Source organism: Pongo pygmaeus, chromosome X (assembly GCF_028885625.2).
Source record: "Pongo pygmaeus isolate AG05252 chromosome X, NHGRI_mPonPyg2-v2.0_pri, whole genome shotgun sequence".
Lineage (NCBI taxonomy): Eukaryota > Metazoa > Chordata > Mammalia > Primates > Hominidae > Pongo > Pongo pygmaeus.
In genome coordinates this window covers 22,582,086-22,607,260 of record NC_072396.2, presented here as the reverse complement: position 1 = coordinate 22,607,260, position 25,175 = coordinate 22,582,086, and the positions used below count along the sequence as shown (strand labels likewise).

At 40.6% G+C, this 25,175-nt stretch overlaps 1 protein-coding gene across 1 annotated transcript in view; it reads right to left on the bottom strand.

Annotated features, from left to right (window-relative positions):
- The window catches only part of PHEX (phosphate regulating endopeptidase X-linked), a 223,552-nt gene that overhangs the window by 182,434 nt on the left and 15,943 nt on the right, over window positions 1-25,175 (bottom strand). The window lies entirely within an intron of this gene.

Sequence of the window (25,175 nt, the reverse complement as noted above, 5' to 3'; positions counted from 1 at the left end):
TTTATGTAAACTTCTCCAATGAAAGTACAGAAAAGTACACAAATAATACAACATACAGAAAAGTACACAGATCATAATGTGAAGAATGTTCACAAAGTTAACAGGCTCAAGTAAGCAGCATTATTACTGGAACCCCAGAAGCCCCTTGTGCTCCCTTCCAATCATTAACCCCAAGCAAGAAAATTAACATCCTCTATGGTAAAATACTTATTCAAGTCTATATCACATATTTATAGAGTAATCTACCTTTTTGTTATTGATTTGTAGAAGTGCTTTCTATATTCTACATACAAGTCCTTTTTGAATATATGATAAAATATCCCATTACATAGACTTCATTTTTAATGGTATCTTGTAATAAACTGAAATTATTTTAGTTCAGCTTCTCCATCTTTCTCCTCCATGGTTACCATATTTAGTGTCCTGTTCAAGAAATCCCTGCCTATCCCAAACTCATGAAGATACTCTACATTTTCTTTTCTTTTCTTTTCTTTTTTTCTTTTTTTTTTTTTGAGATGGAGTCTTGCTCTATCGCCCAGGCGGGAGTACAGTGGCTCGATCTCGGCTCACTGCAATCTCCACCGCCCAGGTTCACGCGATTCTCCTACCTCAGCCTCTCAAGTAGCTGGGATTACAGACACATGTCATCATGCCCAGCTATTTTTTGTTTTTCGTTTTTGTGTGTTTGTTTCTTTTGAGATGGAGTCTTGCTCTGTCGCCAGGCCGGAGTGCAGTGGCAGGATCTCGGCTCACTGCAACCTCCGCCTCCCGGGTTCCAGCGATTCTCCTGCCTCAGCCTCACAAGTAGCTGAGACTACAGGCATGCGCCACCATGCCCAGCTAACTTTTTGTATTATTAGTAGAGGTGGGGTTTCACCATGTTAGCCAGGCTGGTCTCAAACTCCTGACTTCAGGTGATCCACCCGCCTCAGCCTCCCAAAGTGCTGAGATTACAGGCATGAGCCACTGCGCCCAGCCTCTATTTTTAGTAGAGACGGGGTTTCACCATGTTGGTCAGGCTGGTCTCGAGCTCCTGACCTCAGGTGATCCACCCGCCTCGGCCTCCCAAAGTGCTCGGATTACAGGCATGAGCCACCGCGCCCGGTGACAGTTTACATTTTCTTCTAAAATCTTTATTGTTTCACATTTAGATCTACAGTCCATCTAAAATTTGTTTTTGACCATGGTGTGGACAACCATGCCTTTGTAATCCAAGCCTAACCTCAAAGGGGATGAAACATGTGAGAATTTTAATAATAAAGATATTTTTGGTCATTGGGCCTCAAATAATATCACCAAGAAATACTTTTGGTATAAAACATTGGCATTAACAATGGCTATGCTCCATTAGATTGAATACTCTTTTGGGCAGGGGCTGGGTCATATTCATCTTTGAACACCCAGGACCCAGAGCTTGGCATGGCTGGTGCTTAGTGAATGTTCGCTGAGTTGAATTCCTGACAAGGAAAGTCTGAGAGAGACTTTCATCCAATTGAAAAAGAACTATGAGAAGCTGGACTGACTACTTTTATTATTTCTTTTTACAATCAGCAATGCCCTGATCATACTAACACCACCATCTCTTTTTTTCACATCTCAGTCCCTGTATCATACAATGAAATCCAAGACTTCATTCATCTGTTTTCATGAACGCCAGTTTTAAGAGTACCTAAGTTTTATTTTCATCAACTGTCTCAGCTTTATCATCCATTCCCAAAGCCCTGCTCTTCTACACTGGGGAGAAAAAAAATATTTAGTTATGCTCGGAAGCTGAGAGAGGACTATCAATCCTCACTCAATTCAATTCTGCTGCTCAGACAGGACATTTATTGAGTGCTCTAGAATACAAAAAGGAAATTCCAAAGGAAGGATGAGGCCCTTGAGGATTTTACAGTACCATGCTTAGTCAAGAGTTCATAACAGCCATCTGCAGCTCAGGCCAATCATTTAAAGTTTCTACAGTATCTAAGACATATCCACCTAATACATTTTTCAAAAACTCCACATATGCAAAGTTTTAGGCCTACGAGCAAAAACCTACCAAGAACCTTGATGTTGAGCTGACATTTGAATGAAGTGGCTCAGGAGCACAGGAACACTTAAAAAACACCCTCCTTTGGGTTCTTTCTCCTGACCCTGCAATATTTCCGTGTGCCTATTCTAAAAGGGGTCCTCTGGCTGTTTGCTAAGAGACCAGTGAATCCTGGAGCCACTTGCTTGATTTGCTTAACGGGTACTTTTAGAGACAGGGTCTTGTGCTGTCACCCAGACTGGAGAACAGAGGCATAATCATAGCTCACTGAAGCCTCAACCTCCTGGACCCAAGCCATCTTCTCACCTCAGCCTCCCAAGTAGCTAGGACTACAGGTGCACACCACCACGCCATGGCTAATTGTTTTATTTTTATTTTTGTAGAAATGGGGTCTCGCTATATTGCCCAGGCTGGTCTTGAATTCCTGGTCTCAAGTGATCCTCCCAACTCAGCCTCCCATAGTGCTGGGATTACAGGCATGAGCCACTACACCTGGCCAGCAATTGCATTCTAAAATCTTCACATCAGTGTCACCAAGGTAAATTCTCAATTTCATGCAGATTGTGGTAACATTTCTCTTTTGGAAATCAGAGGGAGTGCCCTCTGATTCTGGTGAAAGAAAGGACATGAAAAATTAAAACTCTGGAAAACCAAATCTATACTTTAAGCTTCCACATCTACATAATGAACAGAATGTTCTCTAGACCTACATTTTTTTAAAACTTATTATAGAATGGCCTGCCTTCTCCTTTGGTGGTACTTAAAAACTACCTTTGGATGGTCTATGGTTGAAGGTTGCCTCTAATCCTACTATTTTTAGCCCTTGTTGATTTTCTAGGCTGCAGATTTCAATTTGGTTTCCAGGCTCCTCAGTTTATTTACTATACTGAAAATTTTCATTTTTCTAACTCACACTGCATGGGTATTAAAGGTATTAAACTCTTATGCAGTTAAACCTGCAGACTCTAAATCAGCTTGCAAAGCTTATTGTTATTCTCATTAAAAAATAAAATTCAAGTTAACTAAGTCATGGTCCGTGGATCCTGTAACTCTCATATATTTTCACACAAATTGTGTGACACTCAGCTTGGCAGTTCCTCAGCCCCACGGCCAGTCAAGCATGGGATTAACTGAATCTGTTTGACATACTGAAAAGCCAATAGGAGCTGATCTTTCTCATTCCTCTAGAAAACTCCCACCTAAATATAGGGATAGAAGCTGTCAGAATTATTTTCTCTGTTCATTTTTTATGATCTTATAAATGATAATTGTTGGTTAGCATCAGCTTAAGGAAAAGGTGCAGAGATGATTTTAAGGGGATTAAAATCCTCTAAATCAATCTAAATCATGGGTTACCAAATAACACAAAAATGTCCCTGTTAACACAAAAGACCTCTTCGTCCATAATGAAATTAATTATATAAAATTGCCAGATACTACAAAACTCTAGCAGAAGGTAACTCTTTTATTATGTTCACTTATAAGTGAATTTATAAGAATTATACTTATTATTAAGGTTATACTTCAAAATAATTTCCATTTTAGCATTATTCTTTGATAGCATAGCATTACAATGAATCTGCCAATCTGATGTTTTAACTCAATATAAATAGCTTTCCCATTTAGATATTTTATATCTTAGCAGATAATTCCATGTAAGGTCTGTGCCAAACTTGAGGTTTAAAATAAATCTATCCTCAGTTTTTTCGTATTGCACTTTTACTACTAACTCTAATTATTTATATTTTTTCTCCCTCCTATTTAAGACAGAGTCTCACTCTGTCACCCAGGCTGGAGTGCAGTGGCATGATCTCAGCTCACTGCAACCTCTGCCTCCTGGGTTCAAGCGATTCTTTGCCTCAACCTCATAGATAGCTGGGATTACAGGCACGTGCCACCACGCCCAGCTAATTTTTTTGTGTGTTTTTAGTAGAGTCGGGGTTTTACCACATTGGCCAGGCTGGTCTCAAACTCCTGGCCTCAAGTGATCTGCCTGCCTCGGCCTCCCAAAGTGCTGGGGTTACAGACGTGAGCCACCACACCTGGCCTCTGCCTCCTATTTTATCCATCTTAACATTACAAGGAAAAAGCCGTGTGTGTTTATATACTCCCTGCAATGGTCCTTCCTGAACAATCCTAAGACATCCAAGGACCAGTAATGACAGTGTTCATTTTTTAAGTACCTGCTCTGTGCCAGGTGTATTGTATTAATACATAACCTCAATTAACCTGCCCAGCAATCCTAAGAAACATATATCATAACTCCATTGTACAGGCAAGAAAACTATAAGAACTTGTCCAAGGAGACTCAGTTAGTAAAGGTTAGAGCTAGGATTTGGACTCAAGTCCCTGACTCCTGTTAATTCAACCATCAGATACCCAGAAAAATTCTGCAAGTTGCTTTCCTGTGAGAGAATGGGCCCCCAGTGGCTAAACGAGAGGCAGCTACGCCCTCGTGGAATTCCCCGACAGATCTCTCCACCATAACTGAAGGAAAGACCTTCCCTGGTTACATCATAACTTCTTTTTGCAGTGGTGGAATGACTTTGTGATGAGCCATCTACTCCCTTTGCCCTGTCACCCTATTTTTGACCAGGGACACAGACTCCTGAGGCACCTAACCAGAGGTAGGAGGCCTGGTGAGGTTAGAACAGAACAAAGTTGGCTGGTCCTCAAGGCTTGACCTCACATTTTGCTCTAGTCTAAGCCAGTGGTTTCTAAACTTGAGTGTACATTGGAATAATAAAGAGAGCTTGTTAGGCCAGGCATGGTGGCTCATGCCTGTAATCTCGGTACTGTGGGAGGCAGAGGCAGGCGGATCACCTGAGGTCAGGAGTTCGAGACCAGCCTGGCCAACATGGTAAAACCCCATCTCTACTAAAATTACAAAAAAAATTAGCTGAGCGTGGTGGTGGGTGCCTGTAATCCTAGCTACTTGGGAGGCTGAGTCAGGAGAATCGCTTGAACCCGGAAGGTGGAGGTTGCAGTGAGCCAAGACCGTGCCATTGCACTCCAGCCTAGGTGACAAGAGTGAAACTCCATCTCAAAAATTAAAAAAAAAAAAAAATGGGAGCTTGTTAAAACACAAATGGCTGTGTTTTAACTTCAGTGTCTAATTCAGAAGGTCTGGGGTGGGACCCAGGATTTCGCATTACTAACAAATTGCCAGGTAATGTTGATGCTGTAGGTCAGGGGAATACACTTTGAGAACAACTACTTTAAACCAACAGCACTCACTGGTCTTTCTTGATGCCTGCAATCCCAGGAAACATCACCAGCCCAGATTCCCACCTCTGCCTTTCCTACCCTACCTCAAATCAAAAAAGGAACTTTTGTCCTGTCTTTACTGATTTCCTCACTCTGCAGCTCCATTTTAACTCGGTGTCAACATTCTTCAAGGAGGACACTAAACACTTTGTTTTGTTTTGGAAACACTCTCCTTGCATAGGCCCATTTAGGTCTAAGTTTCTCAGTTCTGCCAACCTCAGCTTTAAAAAGTTCCCTTCTTAAACATAAAATGCAATAGGGATTTGATGTGAGGGTTGATTCACAGATTCAAGAGCGGAAAAAATATTAGCACTATGCCAGAAAGACTCTCAAAGTGAAAGAAAGAATACCATACAGGGTACTTCTTTTTTTTTTTTTCTTTTTCTTTTTTTCGAGACAGGGCCTTACTCTGTTGCCTGGGCTGGTGTGCAATGGCACGATCTTGGCTCACTGCAACGTCCGCCTCTTGGGCTCAAGCGATTCTCCTGCCTTAGCCTTCTGAGTAGCTGGAACCACAGGCATGTGCCTCAGTGCCTGGTTAATTTTTATTTTTAGTAGAGATGAGGTTTCGCCATACTGCCCAGGCTGGTCTTGAACTCCTGGGCTCAAGCGATCCACCCACCTCAACCTCCCAACGTGTTGGGATTACATGCATGAGCCACCACGCCCAGCCGGGTATCTATTTTCAATTCCAGTTTATACCACATCCTCAAGAGAGGAAGAGAGAGATAAACATCACATCCCTGAAATCCTAAAAAATCTGAGCTTCAGACAATTCCTCCCTCGTCTATGAAAGTGGCATCAAAACACTGTAAACATAGGTTTAAAAAGCCACTTCCCAACTAACCCCTGTTTTCACTCCCACCTTCTATGAGGAGGTGAGAGAAGGAGGGGTTCTATTCCTGGCTGTTCAAACCACAAAGTGTGGTCGAGGGAGACTGCTCCTCCAGAACTGGGTTTCCGACAGTGAGTGATTAGGGGTAAGGCTTTCTTTCCTTCTCTATCCAGAATCCTCTCCCCCAAAAGGTTGGAAGCAACAGCACCTTTGGCACAAGCAGTGAACCCAAAGGGGCAAAAGTGCTGGTAGAACGAGTACTAACTACCATGCCCACCAGTAGCTGCCATGACTTCCCTGGCGGATTTTGCCCCATGAGTGGGGTTGCTTGACGAAATACCTTCCTAAGTTCAAAGAAATCAAGGGCAACAAAGAAGAAGCAACGATCTTTCATGTTGACCTAAGGAGAAAATAGAGAAAAGGATAAACAATCATGCCTTGGTATTTTCTGTAACAAGGAAGTCAAACTCCACCTTCGTTTGGATACCAAACTAGAAAATAGATCAGCACGATGGGGCCCATAAAACATGAATTGGTCGCCATATGTCAGCTACCTCCTCCAAGCCACTGTCCACAGAGAGCAGCACTCTCTGGCAAAACATATCACTCATTGCATCCCTCAACATGACATTTACAAACGCCTTCCCGTTGCCCTAGGATAGAGTCTAAAATCTTTACAAGGCCTACAAAGCCTGTATGCTCTGGCCCCCGCCTTTCTCCTCAATGTTGTCATTTATGGCTCTTCCCTTCCAACTCAGAGCTCCAATCACACTGGGCTTCTTGGGTTTCCTCAAAGGCACCAGCTAGACAGAGTCTCTGCGCTTGCAACTCTTTCCACTGGGGTTAAAACTGGAGACATTTGAAATGAGAGACCCATAATCTGTGGGGAACAAATTATATGGCTGGATTGGTTTGGGCAAGTCACGTAATCTTCTTGACCTTCACTTCCTCAGATATAGGGCAAAGACAGAAATCAACAATGATGACTGCTGACATCACAGAATTAGAGTGAAGACAGTAGAGAAAACAAATGATTCTCTAAAGAAATAAAATGAGTATCAAGAAATGTTTGGGCCGGCCAGGCGCGGTGGCTCACCCCTGTAATCCCAGCACTTTGGGAGGCCGAGGCAGGCGGATCACGAGGTCAGGAGTTCGAGACCATCCTGGCCAACGTAGTGAAACCCCGTCTCTACTAAAAATACAAAAATTATCTGGGCATGGTGGCACGTGCCTGTAATCCCAGCTACTTGGGAGCCTGAGGCAGGAGAATCGCTTGAACCAGGGAGTCGGAGCTTGCAGTGAGCCGAGATTGTGCCACAGGACTCCAGCCTGGTGATAGAGCAAGACTCCATCTCAAAAGAAAAAAAAAAAAAGAAAGAAAGAAAAAAAGAAATGCTTGGGCCTTGAAGAAGTGAACTTGGGAATTTACAATAGACCAGTAGGTAGTAGAAGCAGTTCCATTCGGAACGTAATCTAAATGGCCACTATAGGAAGTCTTTCTGCCTAGTGACATAGGCAAACTTATGAGTATATTAGTACATATTTGTGTTTGTGCTGCTCTCTTTCATAAATATCAGTCCCTACACCTATTTTAACTGTTCATGAAAATAAAATTTCGTTCTCATTTTACAAATTAAAAGGTTCATGAATGTTTTTTAAAAAAGTACCTCTCACTGCAAATATCAATACCAATGAGGCTTTCCAAACAAACATATCTTCTTTGTGACAAGCTATTATCCAACCAGCATATAATTAATTTTCCTGTTATGGGTAGTGCCTTTTTACATGGAATGTTCTCTTGATGCTTTAAAGCAAATAGTCCATCGTTACAAATTCATTAAGTATTCACATAGATGCTATTAATCATGATGAACTAATGTGGTATTAATGGGTAGGTTATTAATCTGCAATTACATGCAGATTTCCTAATAAATTCAAGTTTCCCAAGTTTGAGAAAGAAAGCAAAGGAAAAGGAAATGAACAAATCTTTCATAAAACAAATTAAGGGGAAAAAATCTCTCTCCCTGTACCATAAGATCAGACATACAAAATTCCTGCTTTCTTCCTTCATATTTACCCAATGCAAGGCAAAGAAATTTGCAATATATACGTTTTCATCAAAATAATAATACAAATGGAAGAAAAATTAAAACATCCATGTACCCTGGAGAGGTACTGAATTTCTTCACTGACATACTATGTCCTTAGACACACTAAAGCCTAGCTATTGAATGTGTGGTCCCCAAACCAGCAGCATGGGCATCGCCTGAGAACTTTCTGGAACTACATAAAGAAAATGTGGTACACATACCACGGAATACTATGCAGCCATAAAAAAGAATGAGATCATCCTTTGCAGGAACATAGATGGAGCTGGAGGCCATTATTCTCAGCAAACTAATGCAGGAACAGAAAACCAAATACTGCATGTTCTCACTTATAAATGCGAGCTAAATAATGAGAACACATGGACAGAAAGAGGGGAACAACAGATACTGGGGCCTACTTGAGGGTGGACGGTGGGAGGAGGGAGAGGTTCAGAAAAAAAAAACAACCATCGGGTACTATGCTTAGTGTCTAGTGACTAAATAATCTGTACACCAAACCCCAAGTCACAAGTTTACCCATATAACAAACCTGCACATGTACCCCTAAACCTATAATAAAAGTTAAAATAGTTTTTAAAAGTTATGTCTAAGTCAGGCTAAAAGAACTTCAATGAACACAAAATAAAATTCCAGGTGATAAAAAAGCATCATGTAATAGCTTACTCTTTCTTAGCTCATGTGAAACAATTGTGCGTCTTACAGTTGACAATATTTTTGATTTGATGAAATATGGTATTCATTTTGGTAAGGCTGTGGAAGACTCTGCAGTGTTTGCATATTCTCTGGCTTAATTTGAAGTCAAATAAACATAACTAACAAAATTGAATATAACTAAATAGCTACCACTTCAGAAGAACTAGTATTTCCATTCTGGAAAGTAATAAATATGTCAGAAATATTGAAGCTATATTTGGATTTAAATGAAAGAAGCCAATATAGAAATTATTCCAAATGACTCCAAAAGCATTTTAAGGACAACTGAACCTCCGGATGAGATGAGACATTTTAATTCTTCAGTATTGGGTTTCATATCCAGGGTTCAGGGGCAGAATCAAAAGTTTGGTCCAGTGGGAAGGTGGACGCAAGGCTTCTGGCGAGGGCAGCTTTGTGAACGTCCTGAGACACAGCGGGCTGTGTAGCCTTCAGACCTCAGGCGAACCACAATTGCCTCCTTTCTTCACCCAGCACCTCCCACGCATTCCCCACTAGACTTGTCTCATTCTGGCAGCCACCTGCAGCTTTCAAACCCCAACTTCCTCTTCTCCAAAGCTCAGAGATTCCAGGCTGACACCAACACCTTTGACCTCAATTAAAAGAGTAGAATTTTATGTCTGAATTTACTTTCACTGGTATGTATCCAGACCAATGTGTAAATCAGCAAGAGAAAGAAAATCTCTTTTCTTTTCTTATATTATTCTGGAGACTTGGTCAACATGTCGGGAAATGTAAATGGAGAGAAATTAATAAAGTAGCTAGGGCATTGCTTGGCATTCATTAATGTCAACTAGCAAAGCATACTGCCAGAGCAGTCATTTTGAATGGTTCTCATCTCAGAAAACTCACAGAAACTTCTCTAATGTACAAAGGCTACAGTTTTCTACTCAATTAGTTTGGGCACTGCCTGGTCGGGAGGGAGGTGGTTAAAAATCCTCACATCTAGCCAGGTGCAGTGGCTCATGCCTGTAATCCCAGCACTTTAGGATGCCAAGGTAGGCGGATCACTTGAGGTCAGGGGTTCGAGACCAGCCTGTCCAACATGGTGAAATCCCGTCTTTACTAAAAATACAAAAATTAGCCAGGCATGGTGGCACACACCTGTAATCCCAGCTACTCGGGAGGTTGAGGGACGAGAATCGCTTGAACCTGGGAGGCAGAGGTTGCAGTGAGCCAAGATCACACCACTGCACTACAGCCTGGGCAACAGAGCAAGACTCTGTCTCAAGAAACAAACAAACAAACAAACAAACAAAAATCCTAACACCCAAGCAGCACCCCAGATCAATTCCATGAGAATCTCTGAGAATGGGCCTCAGGCATCTGTGTTTTATAAGCTCCCTAGTAATTCCACTGCACAGCCAGGGTTGAGAACCACCACTCTAGAATTGTTCTTTTCAGTAGTCCCACGAGGCTACTGGGTATTGCAATGTGGCTGGTCCAAATGGAGAAGTGTTGCAAGTTTAAGATATGCACCACATTTGAAAGACTTAGTAAGAAAGAAAGAAGAGAAAATGCCTCATGGATAAGTTTTCTACATTGATTACATGTAGAAATGATAGTATTTTGGATATATTGGGGTAGATAAAATATATCATTCCAACTGCTGTCATTTTTACTTTTTAAAGTGTGGCTCCTAGAAAACATAAAATCACATGTGACTTGCATTTGTGACTCACATTATATTTCTATTGGACAATACCACTCTGGAAGTTATCTTTATAGGTCTGTAATTGTGTGAATATGGGTAAATTACTTAACCTGTTGTTATGGTTTGGCTCTGTCTCTACCCAAATCTCATCTCAAATTGTAATCCCCATAATCCCCACGTGTTGAGGGAAGAACCTCACGGGAGGTGATTAGATCGTGGGGGCATTTTTTCCCCCATGCCGTTCTCGTGATAGTGAATGAGTTCTCAAGAGATTTGATGGTTTTATAAGGCAATTTTCCCTGCTCTTGCTCACTCTCTCTCACCTGCTGCCACGTAAGACATGCCTCCTTCCCCTTCCGCCATGATTTTCAGTTTCCTGAGGCCTCCCTAGCCATGCAGAACTGTGAGTCAATTAAACCTCTTTCCTTTATAAGTTACCCAGTCACAGGTATTTCTTTACAGCAGTGTGAAAACAGACTAATACACCTCTCTAAGCCACAGTTTGCCGAACTGTAAAACAGGGATAATATCACCTTCCTAGTTTTCAGGGCTTTTACCAGGCAGTAAAGGTCAAATGGCCCAAATCTAATCCTGGCTCCATTGCGTATCAGCCGTGTGACCTTGGGCTAATTATACTGCTTGGTGCCTCTGTCTTCTCATCTGTAAAATGCAGATAAATCTTACATCTTACGTGTTGGGAGCTCAGTTCGGAGTCCAATAAACGATAACTAATGATATTATCAAATAAGGTCACCTCAATAAAGTGCCCAGCCCTGTTAGGTCCTGCCCTATGTGATATATTCTTACAACTTTTTTAATCTATTAAAGGCTCACTTCACAGTAATGAATTGAAATATCTCCCCATTAGTAGTAAATCAGAGGAGAAATGGGGATTTTTGTCACATTGTAAAGATGCTTGACCCATCCACACCTCAGTCACAGTTGAAAAGTTCTCAGAATTGGGGGTGAGAGCATAGCTAAAACAATCTAATCAGAGAGTCTGGAAATACAAGGATAAAATTTTCAACTCAGTTCCACTATGAATATTAGCATGCAACCAACTTTTAAATTTTTATAGGGCTTCCATTCTGCCGTTGACCAATTCAGAGCATGGTAAAGGTAAGGGATTCACGCATCTCTCTAAGGCGCAGGACATCTGAGTCATCTGCTTCTGCTGTGAAATCTGAATGCCCCTGGAAGTCCTCACAAAAATCCCATATTCTCAGCTCCATTATTATTCTGGCTTCTGGCAACCAACAGCAGGAACACGTGGACCCTTGGAGAAGCTTCAGGAATTGTTACCACCAAAGCTCACGTGGGTATGCCTCCCAACTGTTACCACCAAAGCCAGCTAGGATTTTTCTTTCCTTTCCAAACAGTCATCCTCTTTCAGGAAGTAGTCTTTCAAAAACATGCAATCCTTCTGAACAACTGCAAAGTAAAATACACTTAAACATACCAACCTTGTAAAACAGGACCTGGGTGTGGGCAGGTGGAAAAGTGTCATTGTGGGTGTATACGTCTTTCTCAGGATGCACATATCCTGTGTCATTAGTCATGCTGAGGAACTTATAGTTAGTCAAAGGAACCTAAATTTAGTCCACAATCTTCTAAAGTGAAATGTTTCTTTCCTCCTACAACATTCAAGCTAACTCACAGGAAACTTTTCATAATGTGTGGCAATATTTATGCTACAAAAATGCCCCCTTGTCTGCTTTCCCATTCATTTTTTTCAGCCAATATCCCCATGCATAGCATTTTGCAGGCTGTTGCTCCACTTCTCAGAAACCTTTGCATTCCCTGCTGCAAGTCAAAAATCTCGCCAATGGATTTCAACATCTTTTATCTCCTGTCATCTCTCACCAAGGGCCCTGTTCATTCCTTCCTTCCAACAAAGCCAAGCTATATATATTGGGTCTGACCCTTAGGACTTAGCTCCCAGCACCTCCAGGTTTGCAGTTCCCCTACTCCCTTACTCCCCACCCTTCTAAGTTCAATCAACAGCCCCTGTCTTCAACGTTGAATAACAAGCTAGCTCTTTTGTACACCATGTAGTATCTACTCATGAATAAACACTCTACTTGGTGTATTACTATTTCCAATCGTTTGCACTGTTCACAAAAGCTATATCACTTCAAATAAGAATTGACTTTTTTTTTTTTTTTTTTTTGAGACAGGGCTTTGCTCTGTCACCCAGGCTGGAGTGCAGTGGCACAATCTTAGCTTACTACAGCCTTGAATTCCTGGGCTCAAGCATTCCTCCATCTCCAACTTCCTGAGTAGCTGGGACTACAGATGTACACTGCCAGGCCCAGAATTGACCTTTAATGCCCTGCTTTCATGATAAGCACATGGCAAGCCTTAGTAATTTCACCTGAAAATATACAGGTTCCATGGCATAGACAATCATAAAGCCTGCATTTAATCAGTTCAAGGGTTGGTACTGGCACAAGCTCCAGTTTCATCTAATATCCTCATAAACACATATTAACTGTCAGTAACATGCTCATTACCCAGGGAGTCTAGACAGTGAAGTACTCAAAGATTTGGGCATGAGTGGACCCATGAGGCCACGTAATAGTCAACGCCACTCCAAGCACCTGAATTAAGATGGATCAAGAAGCTGGAGCTAAATAAAACTGCCTTCTTGAATCTTGCTCCAGCAATCCTTACATACACTGGGGTTGTTAATGGTTTTTTCTGCCTACATCTCTTGGGCAGTCTGTTGAAACCGATGGACCATTCTGAGAATAATGTTTATAAGTGCATAAAATAAGAAACATAGGCTTACAAAGAAAAGCAGGTATTTCAAAACACATTTAGCAAAACTTTTTTTACTGTGTGAAATTAATATATATGTGCCATTTGATTAATTCATTAAATACCAAGCCCTAACTTTGAGTCTGACAACTACTATAATTTTGAAGTAGTGATACATGTACATAACATTTCAAGATACCTGCAACATCCGCAATAAGGTAGAAAAATAACCATGATTGCGGTTGGTAACAAAGTCACAGGCACTGCTAATAGTACCAGGGTTTGTTGCCTACATTCATAATTAAAGAAAATGCTAAAATTCTGTGAGAGGTTAGTGAAAATAAAGGTGCAATTTTTTCCCATCCAAGTACCTGAATTGTATTGACAGCCCTCTTGTGGGAAGACTGTGGACTCAAGTTAAGGATCCCCCAGGGATGAGAGAGAAGAGAGAACAAAGGGAAATTGGGGCTGTGCACTATGGCTCACACCTGTAATCCCAACACTTTGGGAAACCGAGGCGGGTGGAACACCTGGGGTCAGGTGTTCAAGACCAGCCTGGCCAACATGTTGAAACCCTGTCTCTACTAAAAATATAAAAATTAGCCAGGCGTGGTGGCAGGCGCCTGTAATCCCAGCTACTCGGGAGGCTGAGGCAGGAGAATCATTTGAATTGGGGAGGCGGAGGTTGCAGTGAGCCGAGATCGTGCTGTTGCACTCCAGCCTCGGCGACAGAGTAAGACTCCGTCTCCAAAAAAAAAGGGAAATTGGTAGAAATTTTTTAAGTGGCATCCAGAGAAGCTCTAGAGCGGCGTAAGAGGATACTTATTCTTATTTTTACCAATTCCCTTTTCCTCTTCTTTCTCTTCCTGTAGGAGTGATTTAAAAATCACATGGCCTCCAATAAATGTGTTATCTGACAATTAGATTATCAAAACCGTCCAGAGTTTAGGGTCATGACCAAGGTCTGGCAATGAAAGTTGGGAATATGTACAAATGTCCTCATCTGCTGTTTTTTTATCTCCAGCCTTGCCTCTTTCAGAATCAGCTTCCTTATTTACAGGCATGTGGGGAGTTTGAGAAAAAAAACTACATCACAATATTTTATTTTAATAGTGATGTCAAGGTCTTCTTATAAGTTATTTTTATTTGGCTGGAGAACATTTCTTAAGCATCTACTATGTGCCAAGTGCTTTTAAAACATTAATTTAACCCTTGTGAAATTAACAGTAGTAACAGATTCCATTTATTGAACCATGTGTAGAAGACTTTCTACGCATCTCATTGGATTTGTCCAACAGTATTACCAGATAAGAAACTGAGGCTCAGAAAGAAGTAGTTTGCCCATGGCCACACAGCTGATAAGTGGCAGAATCCCTTTTTTTTTTCTTTTTTCAGAACCCAAACTTGAACCACCTGCAAGTTATTTTTCTTGTCTGTAACTTGCATCAGATCCCACCAACAGGGAGTCTTAGAAGGGCCCAGGCCTGTCTCATTGCCCACGTCCCTGTCCTGCCTTCCTGAGGCCCACGACTGATGATTTTGCTTCCCCTCCTTTCAGGGGCAAGCCCCAGTTGCATCTCAAGAGTCTTCTGGGACTGTGGGCACAAGAGGAGATGGAGTGAAAGGGAGAAGAAAAAGCCACTCCTCCCTACCCAGTCAGCTGCCCACACAACTGTATTCAGCCAACCACAGAGGGCACATTCTTTTTCTCCTTTCTTTAGGAAGTATTTACTGAGCACCTCCTATGGCAGGCACTATGCTTGGTGCTGTGGTCACAGTGACACCCAAAATGGACAAGGGGCTGGTTCTCATGGAGTTTAACATCTACAGGAGCGGGGATGGGTGTAAGTGAGAAGAGCGGCAAGCATGTACACAAATGAGTTCATTTCAGATGGTTATAAGGACCACAAAGGACACAAATACAAAGGGATTGGAGATTGGGTAGGGGACTTTTTTTTTTTTTTTTTTTTTTTTCGAGATCGAGTCTCACTCTGTTGCCCTGGATGAAGTGCAGTTGTGCAATCTTGGCTCACTGCAACCTTGACCTCCCCGGCTCAAGTGATCCTCCCCCCTCAGCTCCTGAGTAGCTGGGACTACAGATACATGCCACCAGGTCTGGCTAATTTTTGTTGCTGTTTTTTATTCTGTTGGCCAGGCTGGTCTCAAACTCCTGGCTTCAAGTGATCTGCCCACCTTGACCTCTCAAAGTGCTAGGATTACAGCCGTGAGCCACCGCACCCAGCCAGAGGACTATTTTAAATAAAGGTGTTCTCTGAGCTTTCTCTAGCACTGAAATCCATTTGAGTTATTCCCAGATAGTTCACCTTGCTAATAGCCTGTTCAGGGCTCTAGAGCAATGCTGTCTGGTAGAAATATTACCCAAACCACATATGTAATTTTTAATTTTCTTGTAGCTAAATTTAAATAAGTAAAAACAAACAGGTGAGATGTTTAATGGTATATCCTATTTGCCTTAATATAACTCAAAATATTATTTCTACATGCAATTACTGATTATAAATGAAACTATCAATTAATGAGAGTGCTTTCATTTTTAAAAATGAAGTATTTAAAATTTGGTGTATATTTTACACTTACATCACACCTCAATTCCACCTAGCCATATTTTCAGGTACTCAAAAGCCACAGTGGTTAGTGGCTACCATGCTGAGCAGGACAGTTCTAGAGTATTGATTACAGTACCTATGGGAACACTCATAAGGTGCAGATTGTAATTTCCATGAGGATAGTCTAGGGGATATTGTTATTATTATTATTTTGAGACAGAGTCTCGCTCTGTCACGCAGGCTGGAGTGCAGTGGAGCGATTTCGGCTCACTGCAACCTCCGAGTAGCTGGGATTACAGGCTCCCGCCACCACACCCGACTAACTTTTGTATTTTTAGTAGAGACAGAGTTTCACCATATTGTCCAGGCTGACCTTGAGCTCCTGACCTCAGGTGATCCACCCACCTCAGGCTCCCAAAGTGCTAGCATTACAGGCATGAGCCACCCCGCCCAGCCTAGGGGACCTTATTCATCTTTGTACATCTGTATCCCTTGTGTCTAACACAATGCCTCTTGCTAGATATGAATGAGGAAGTATAAATTCTGGTTATTAGCAACAATCTCATGGCCAAACAGACTTAGAAGGAAATATGACATGGTGGATGTCAGAGTAGAGAGAGAAAGAAAAAAAATGTGATCCTTAATGACATGGTTCAGCTGCTGGATCAGCCCTTACCTGAAATCTACATAATTACGAGGCTTTTTGGTTACATGAATCAGCATATTTTATTGTTTAAGCCAGTTTGAGTTGGGGTGCCTGTTACTTATGATTGAAAGCAATTAGTGCCAGGAATAAAAGTAAATGCTCGGTAAATAAGACTATTTTCACAGAGTAGTACAATCAAAATGCTGTGCATTTCAATCTATTTGAAGTGGTGAACTTCCCCCCAGCTGAATATCATACAACTTGGAATGAATGTAATGAACAGAGCTGGTTCTTACCAAGCATATCCAACTTATTTGTAGTAGAAACCACTAATGACAGAGGAGCTACATTAAAGCAATAGGGGAAGAGATCAGATCTTAAAATGGAAGGCTTAGAGCAGACAAGAGTCAAAAAGTAAGACAAGGACATGCACTGAGGGTGGAAAAGCACACATAAGAAGAAAACCTGGCCGGGAGCGGTGGCTCACACCTGTAATCCCAGCACTTTGGGAGGCAGAGGCAGGTGGATCAACTGAGATCGGAGTTTAAGACCAGCCTGGCCAACACAGCAGAACACCATCTCTACTAAAAATACAAAAATTAGCTGGGCATGTGGCACGTGCCTGTAATCCCAGCTACTCAGGAGGCTGAGGCAGGAGAATTGCTTGAACCCCGGAGGCAGAGGTTGCAGTGAGCCGAGATAGTGCCAGTGCACTCTAGCCTGGGTGACAGAGCGAGACTCCACCTCAAAAAAAAAAAAAAGAAAACCTGACAGGCTGACGGTCAGAACTACCAAAACACAAGCTTTTACACACAGTAGTCACTCTGATGGCCTCTTTAGTTCATTCAGCTATTTAGAAAGAGAACATATCCTAGAAATACATTCACATCTTCCACAGAGCCTTCAGAAAAAAAAAAAAACATTTCTACATTTGTCCAGTTTTCCAATTTTCAATGATTATGAATACATTATAGTTTACATATTTATGGGGTACATGTGATTATCTGATACAAGAATACAATGTGTAATGATCAAATCTGAGTAACTGGGATATCCATTGCTTCAAACATTTATCATTATTTTGTGTTGGGAATATTTCATATCTAGCACTAGGTCTGGTTTTTTTTTTTTTTTTTTTTTTTGAGCTGGAGTCTCGCTCTGTTGCCCGGACTGGAGTGCAGTGGTGCTATCTTGGCTCACTGCAACCTCTGCCTCCCAGGTTCATGCAATTCTCCTGCCTCAGCCTCTGGGGTAGCTGGGATTACAGGCGCCCGCCACCATGCACAGCTAATTTTTTGTGTTTTTAGTAGAGACGGGGTTTCACCATGTTGGCCAGGCTGGTCTCGGACTCCTGACCTCAAGTGACCCACCCGCCTCGGCTTCCCAAAGTGCTGGCGTGAGTCACCACGCCCGGCCCTACCACTACAGGCGTGAGTCACCACGCCCGGCCCTAATCTGACAACTTCTTACCTTCTCCCCACACTCCATGCACCACGCACACCTACCAATACTCAAATGGTATATCAGAGCAGGAAAACCATGAACAACAACAAACTTTTCAAGTAAAATTACTCAATCTCACATTCCAAAAGTCTTCGATACAGGCCCAAATCTTCATGCAGCACCCCTTTGCACATATAGGACTGTAGTGATATATTTGTAACTTGGCAATTTGTTGCTTCCTATGTGGCCACATGAAAAAGAGCCAGCATGATCTGAGAAAAATGGGAATCTTCTCTGAGGGGGTGCACCCAGTTTACATAGGAGACTCACACAAAATTACAGAAGCTGAGTTTTCACTAGTAATAAAAAGCCCACCACAATGGATGCTTGGTCCTTAGCACTTCCCCACTGCATCCCCACATTTACCAGTCTGATATTACTTGTTTCAAAGAACTTCATGAAGTGGCCGGGTGCAGTGGCTCACACCTGTAATCCCAGCACTTTGGGAGGCTGAGGTGGGCGGATCACCTGAGGTCAGGAGTTCAAGACCAGCCTGGCGGACATGAGGAAACTCTGTCTCTACTAAAAATACAAAAATTAGCTGGGCATGGTGGCAGGTGCCTGTAATCCCAGCTACTAGGGAGGCCAAGGCAGGAGAATCACCTGAACTTGGGAAGTGGAGGTTGCAGTGAGGTGAGATGGTGCCACTGTACTCCAGCCTGGGCAACGAGAGTGAAACTCCATCTCAAAAAATAATAATAATAAAATAATTTTTTAAAAAATTAAGAACTTTATGAAGTCAAAGCTCTACTATATATACAACATGAGGAAAATGACAATTCACTGTTTTCAATAATCTGAACTTCCTAATTACTAAATGACTTAATAGGAACTGAAGTTTTCAGATTTCCATTGTCTGCAAAAGATGATTTGGCTAGGATCATTTACAGAAAAAAAGATTATTGGGGGGGTATTTAATTACGAGAACTATTTGAACCTCAGCCAGAAGGTATTTACAAATAAATGGTCTATGAATCACAATCATCTCTATCTGTTCATTAATGCAGAGTCCCTACTTCACCTTATTGTTCTGCTGAAGCTGTGCTTGAAAATAATATATTGCATTTCTTCACAAAATATTGGCAAAGATAGCTATTCCGTAATAGAGATGATCTGGCCGTACCTTGAGTCATCTGTCTTCTATGTGACATAAGTGTTCTATCTCATTCATTGCCTCATGTTTCATAAGTGCTCATTTGCTAAATTTCCGTCTGCTCATTCATAAGCAATGCATGCTGTGTCTTCTTCACGGTCACATGAAGACAAATTTGGGGGGTTTACAGAATGTGGATCTTAAGACAAACATATGATTATATTTGGCTTTTTAAAAAATCTCATTTCTTGGAGAGAATAAGAAGTAATTTTATTTCCCAAGTAGGAATCTGAGTCTTATATGCCATTCAAAGAAAAAAATTCACAAAGCCAGGTTGCTCACTTCAGTAGAGGACAATTTTTCATCAGCCAGGTCTGTCAAGTCCATTTTATTTCACAAATTGGACAGCTGTATCTGTGTGTTTTCTATCAGCCTTAAGAAAATGGTATTCTTTTGATTGGTAGTATTGGGTTTTATTTTGGGATGTTCTCTCTTTTTATCAAGAGTGAGGAAAAATATCTTGACAGTATTCAATATTTTTGAAAGCACATGATATTTACACAAAGGATAAGACCAGAATAAAACTTAAAGCATTTGATAGACATTACTTCATGAATCTTAGAACTATCTTTGAAACAAAGCGAGGAACAAAGGACAAATATTTACGGAAGGTCTGCTATGTGCCAGGAACTGGACTGGGTAATTTATATAAATCATCTCCTTTAATCTTCACAAAATCCCTATGATACGGGTATTCCTTTTTTCCCCTTTTTTCAAAATATATATATATTTTTTATTTCAATAGCTTTTAGGGTACAAGTAGTTTTTGGTTATGTAGGTTAACTGGATAATGGTGAGGTCTGAGATTTTAGTGTACCTGTCACCAAGTAGTGTATTTTGTAGGCAACCTGTAGCTCTTTTATTCCTCACCCTTCTCCCACCCTCCCCCTTTTGAGTCCAAGGTCTATTACACCACTCTGTATGCCTTTGCATACTCTGATATGTGTATTCTTATCTCCATTTTAAAGATAAGAAAACTGAACTAGGTGAGATCAGTAATTGGCCCAAAGTGATATAGAGGGTAAATGAAAGGGAATCAGGATTCAAATCCAGCTCTTGATGTTTCTAAACTCATGCTCCAAGTGGCTTACAATGAAGAAAACATAAAAAATAACCTAAATAACACAGGCATTGATTAAGTAAATTATAGTATATCCGGCTGGGTACAGTGCTCACGCCTGTAATCCCAGCACTTGGGGAGGCTGAGGCAGGCGGATCACCTGTGACCAGGAATTTGAGACTAGCCTGGCAAACATGGCGAAACCCTGTCTCTATTAAAAATATAAAAATGATCTGGGTATGGTGGTGCATGCATGTAATCCCAGCTACTTGGGAGGCTGAGGCATGAGAACCACTTGAACCCAAAAGGCAGAGGTTGCAGTGAGCTGAAATCGTGCTACTGCACTTCCAGCTTGGGTAACAGAGCAAGGCTCTGTCATAAATAAATAAGTAAATTAATTAATTAAATAGAATGTATTATATGATCCCTTAGAAGATATGTATAATTTTATACCTATATTTGCATTTAAAAAGTTGTTATTGCTGGGTGGTGAAGTATGCTTCTTTTGCTGTTTATTTGTGGTTGGTCTATGATGAGCCTGTATTACCTGGATAGAATGATAAATGAATAGATAGTTGGATGACTAGGTAGATAGACTGACAGACACATAAATAGATAGATATAGAATATGTTAAAAGATATAGATAGAATTTAAAGATTCAGTGTTTCAGGAAAAGAAATAAGATTTTTAGCACATTTGACATTTGAAAACCTCTATACACTTTAAGAATATCTAATCATCTGTAACATACTTGCAGAGTTCAGAAAAAAATCTATATATCTGTATCTATATTGATATTTATCTATACATTTATAGATATATTATTTTATCATATACTATCTGCCCATGTGTATAAAAGTATATAAGTATATATGTAGACGATGATACACTATATATACATTTACAGATGGACAATGAAAGTATATATATAATAGAACAAATGTAGTAAATGGTAATAATCAGGGAATCTGGGTAAAGGGTACATAGAAGTTCCTTGTGCTATCTGTTCAACTTCTCAAAGTTTGAATTATCTCAAAATAAAAAGTTTTTAAATCTAATGGATATTTTATGTGGTTGTTTTTTGGTTTTTTTGAGATAGAATTTTACTCTGTCACTCAGACTGGAGTGCACTGGCACGATCTTGGCTCAATGCAACCTCCGCCTCTTGGGTTCAAGCGATTCTCCTGCCTCAGCCTCCTAAGTAGCTGGGATTACAGGCACCTGCCACCACACCCAGCTAATTTTTGTATTTTTAGTAAAAACAGGGTTTCGCCACATTGGCCAGGCTGGTCTTGAACTCCTGACCTCAAGCGATCCACCTGCCTCAGCCTCCCAAAGTGGTGGGATTACAGGCAAGAGCCACTGCGTCCAGCTATTTTATATTTTACCTATTTTTGTTAAAAGATACTAATTTTAAGAGATCCTTTTCCACCATTTGCTCTCCTTCTTGACATATGAAGCAAGAACCCTACAGTCAGTTTGTGAATTTGGCCTTTACAGTGCTTGTCATAGAGTAACTTGGGATTTATTGAATTATGTCTTTCCCAGAGCATAGAAACATATATAGGAAGCCTCCCACTTTGTTTGACAAGGCCAGCACAATCTTAACAACAGAATTTGACAAACCTAGCACACAAAACAATCACAAACCAATATGAATCATAAATATAGAGACAAATGTATGAAACAAAATGCTAGCTTCTTCAATTCTGGTAATGTCTTAAAAAATACAAACCATTAATAGGCAGGATTTATTTCAAAATTATAAGTTTAGTTCAGCATGGGTAAATCAAGACAAGTTAAAAGAGATACTCCATCTGAGTCTCTTGATAAATGGCAAAGAGGCATTTTTCTTGGGCAGCAGCTTTTTGCAAACTAGGAATAACAGAACACAAAAAAGAATAACTATCTAAAAGAAACAAACAAAAAAAGTTTATGTTTTCAGGGAAAATACTGGAGGCATTACCACCCAAGCAAGGAATAAGAAAATTACACCCATTATCATTGCTATTATTCAACACCGTTCTGGTTTTCTTTTTTTTTTTTTTCCTGAGATGAAGTCTCACTCTGTCACCCAGACTGGAGTGCAGTGGTGAAATCTCAGCTCACTGCAACCTCCGCCTCCTGGGTTCAAGCAATTCTCCTGCCTCAGCCTCCTGAGTAGCTGGGATTACAGGTGTGAACCACCATGCGTGGCTAATTTTTTTGTATTTTTGGTAGAGACGAGGTTCTACCACATTGGCCAGGCTGGTCTCAAATTCTGACCTGAAGGTGATCCACCCGTCTTGTTCTCCCAAAGTGTTGGGATTACAGGCGTTAGCCACCATGCTCAGCCTATTCTGGTATTTCTTAACTTTATTAACTATCTAAAAAATTCAAAGAAGCTACCAAGGAGCTATCAACTAATAAGACAGTTCTAATTGAACCCAATACATACATTCAAAGCTTTACTTTATACTAGGCATCAGGGATTGGCAAACTGTCTATAAAGGTCAAAGAGTAAATATTTTAGGCTTTTTGGGCCATCCAGTTTCCATTGCAACTATTCGACTGTACCATTGGAGTGCAAAAGCAGCCATTGATAATGCATAAGCGAATGGGTGTGGCTGTGTTCCAATAAAACTTCCAGGCAGTGGAATGGATTTTGCCTACTGGCCATGGTTTGATGACTTCTACTTTATACCACAGAAAGCAGTTGATGGGAAAAAGTTATCCTTTAAAACATCAAAAAAATATAAAGACCTAGAAACAAACTTTTTTTTTTTTTTTTTTTTTTTGAGACAGAGTTTCATTCTTGTTGCCCAGGCTGGAGTGCAATGGCATGATCTTGGCTCACTGCAATCTCTGCCTCCTGGTTCAAGTGATTCACCTGCCTCAGCCTTCTGAGTAGCTGGGATTACAGGCACCACCACGCCTGGTTAATTTTTTTATTTTTAGTAGAGCCGGGGTTTCGCTATGTTTGGCTGGTCTTGAACTCCTGACCTCAGATAATCTACCTGCCTCGGCCTCCCAAAGTGCTGGGATTACAGGCATGAGCCACTGTACCCAGCTGAAATAAACTTTCTTAAAGGCAATTTGGCTATATGCATCAAAAATGAAATTTAGAGTACTCTTTCAACCCAATAATTCCATTTCTGGAAATTTATCCTAAGGTTACATTTAGATAAGGACATAAAGACGTGTACACAAGGATGTTTATTACAGTGTTATTTATAATACAAAAAGTTGGCCAGGCGTGGTGGCTCACGCCTGTAACCCCAGCACTTTGGGAGGCTGAGGCAGGACAATCACTTGAGGTCAGGAGTTCGAGACTAGCCTGATCAACATGGTGAAACCCCATCTTCTACTAAAAAATACAAAAATTAGCCAGGCGTGGTGGCAAGTGCCTGTAATTCCAGCTACTCGGGAGACTGAGGCAGGAGAATCACTCATTTGAACCCAGGAGGCGGAGGTTGCAGTGAGCCGAGATCGTGCCATTGCACTCCAGCCTGGGTGACAAGAGGAAAGAAAAGAAAAGAGAAAAGGAAAGAAAAGAAAAGTTATCTACTGACATAATCTATGTCTATGAGGAATGCATAGCTTTAAGTTACAGAGTAGTATGTATAATACCAACTAATTTTTAAAATTAAGTTACAGAGTAGTATGTATAATATCAGCTAATTTTTAAAATACATAGGTGTGCATATGAAGTTATGCATATGGACCCACACATGCAACAAAACCTGGAAAGAAATAGCCCCAGTTGTTTTATTAGCAGTTATTTCTTGTGACGGATTTATGAGTGACCTTTCTTCTAATTTTTGCTCTTTTTTTATTTCTTCAATGGAGCTGGGAAATAAAATTTTTGATTTTTAAAAGGAAGCTAGCAAATACAAAAACCCTGTGCTTAACAATTTACTTGCATTTCTATTGATTTTGAAGGAGCCTGTAGATGGTACCGTCCTCAAACAAAGCATATTGATACTGATTTTAACTTTTATGTTAAAATTCCACACACCCCTGGAAAGTTAAGTTATCATTAACCACTTCATGTCCTGAAGATAGAAATCTTTGGGTTATAACTAATGCAAAAGGAGCATATGTCTGGAAATCTTGTAGTTTTCTTATCTTTCAGTAATGTTTCTGTATGCATGACTGTGCGCGTGTGTGTGTGTGCACGTGTGTGTACACATCTGTCTATTAAGAAAAGCCAGAGAAGGGAAATAGGAAATGGACAAGAATGGTCAATCAAAGACCAACATGAATTAACATTCTACAGGGAAATAAGTATTAGTAAACTCACTCCTCAAGGTCTTATTTATGATTTTATAGTATGAGAATTTTCCTTTTGGGTTAGGAGAAAACCCTGACACCCTTGTAAATTCCCATTTATAATTTACCAAGACTAAATTTGGGTCTCCTAATAGAAAATATAAGTCCATGTGATTTATATCTAGTTGAGAAATTTAAGCACATTTTTCCTTACAATTGACAATAGGTATCTAATTATTTATTTTGCCAAGAGTTTTACTTATTGTAAAATGATACATATTTATTTTTCATGTATTTAAAATCTTGGGAAAATGTAAATGGGAAGGGAAAATGATTTTTATAACTTATCAGGAGTTCTTTGTAGGTGTTACTGAATGCAAGTTACATGGTGTAACTCACAGTTGTCAAAAAGAGCCAAAAAAAACCATACTATTTTTGCCTTCTCAAAACAATTACCTTATCTGGCTTTGAAATCTTCCTACTTCCCTCCTGAAGTGGCCTTCTCCAATAGCTTAGCATAAAAATGAGATCCAATGCTAACAGAATATCCTCCAATAATAGACATTTCCAACTTTGGTGGGGGGCAGGGGGATGTATTTGAGAACATATGTATGTTTGTATGCATCC